Genomic DNA, 1813 nt, shown 5'->3' with positions numbered 1-1813 from the left:
ATAAGAGTGTTTGGAAAACTGTTATCACTATTTTTGCAATTCCATTTGCTGGTCTTAGTGAAGCAAAAATTGCACACATTAGCTTTCTTTTCTTTGTGCTGTGAGATAAGACTTTAGCTTACCATTACACTGTCATCTAATCTATACTTGCAGAAGCACCACAACAGCCTCTGCAGTGTTGCTGTCACAGACTGTTTGTTTATTTGGGCAGAGGTCACAGTTAACATGGATACAAACATTTCCTGGGATGTCAGAAAATATGTAAATATGGGGCCAATGGGAGCCTCCAGCCTGCAACAGCTGTTAAGAGTGAGAAAGCATCACAGACAGAGAGAGAACGCCATTCTATGTCATCAGCCACCTCTTGGTTCTCTCCAATCAGTGTCTAAACAGCAGGGGGATTTCATGGAACCACGCAACCTCTCAAACCACAGAGATACTAATACCAGCAGCACTCCGATTATTCAAAAGAACGCTCTTCTGTGAAGACAACGGATTAGGACTGATGAAATTAGTGTCATATGAGAGCAGGAGCTGCTTTCTGCTGATTAGCTGTCTCAGCTTCTCACTGACATGCTGCTGTCACTGCATGTTTGAGTGGATGATTGACACTGTATTGAAGGTGCTGATGCAGAGAGCACTTATATCAGTGTCACCGTGGGGCAATGCATTCTGACATTTTAGGTTTTGCGAGTCGAAGAAGAGGTCAAGGTTTGGGTGATTAGCACGGTCCATTTAGCTCCAGCTGATAGATGTTGTAACTATCTTATCTGGGGCCAAAAACATCTCTCTGCTTTCACAGCCATTCAAATGTTCCTGTGTCTGCTGACTGAATACATTTTCTTCCGAGCAATATATAAAATGCAAATATTTCATTATGCTATTGTAATAATTATAATTTTGGGATATGTAATCATATATAAAATATGTACACTACTGTTCGAGGATTTTTATGTTTTTGAATGATTTTTATGCTGCATTTATTTGATCAAAATACAGTAAAAACAGTACAATTCTGAAATAATATTACAATTTAAAATTGAAAACTGTTTTCTATATTAATATTTTTTTAACGTCATTTAGTGATGGCAAAGCTGTATTTTCAGCAGCCATTACTCCAGACTCCAGTGTCTCATGATTCTTTAGAAATCATTCTAATATAATGATTTGGTGCTCAAGAAACATTACTTATTATTAATATTATTCATGTTGAAAACAATTAAAAATTTTAAAGAAAAAGAATAGAAATTCATGTTTTTAATATCCCTATATGATACACTACAATTCAAATGTTTGGGGTTTGTTTTTCTAATGTTACAAAATATTTCCTAAACATTTGAATTTTTGTATATTATATATGGATATTAAAAACATACATTTCTTTTTCTGCTGCCTTTCACAGTTGCTGGTCACATGGCTTTTACAGTTCTGCTCATTAAAAACTTCTGTTCCCAGAGCCCCCGTGAGAAAAGGCAGAATCTGAACCGCATAATTCTGAGAGACTCTGTGCCAGCTGAGCAACTGACATTGAAATTAATAGAAATTCTATCTGACAGCTTTCTCCAGACCTTGGGAGGGTTTTTTTTTTTTTTTAAGAGGGTGAGGGGTGTTTTAGAAGCCAGGATGTGACCAACCTTCCTGCACTGAAGGTCAAAATAGTACAGATCTTTTTTTTTTCTCAGACTAAGTCAAAAGAATCAAGACTTCCCAAACTACAGGGAGGAGGAGAGAGGATCAAGAGATTCCGTTTTTAAAAAGCTCAAGGTCAATGTGACAGGAAGTGGTGTCAGTGACATACAAAAATATATATATA

General features: G+C 36.5%; 1 protein-coding gene across 3 annotated transcripts in view; it reads right to left on the bottom strand.

The window, feature by feature from the left end:
• klhl17 (kelch-like family member 17) overlaps positions 1-1813 on the bottom strand; it is a 13911-nt gene that overhangs the window by 4680 nt on the left and 7418 nt on the right. The window lies entirely within an intron of this gene.

The sequence above is a fragment of the Sinocyclocheilus anshuiensis genome, unplaced genomic scaffold (assembly GCF_001515605.1).
Source record: "Sinocyclocheilus anshuiensis isolate Anshui unplaced genomic scaffold, SAMN03320099.WGS_v1.1 scaffold1114, whole genome shotgun sequence".
Lineage (NCBI taxonomy): Eukaryota > Metazoa > Chordata > Actinopteri > Cypriniformes > Cyprinidae > Sinocyclocheilus > Sinocyclocheilus anshuiensis.
This window is presented reverse-complemented; position numbering and strand designations above follow the sequence as displayed.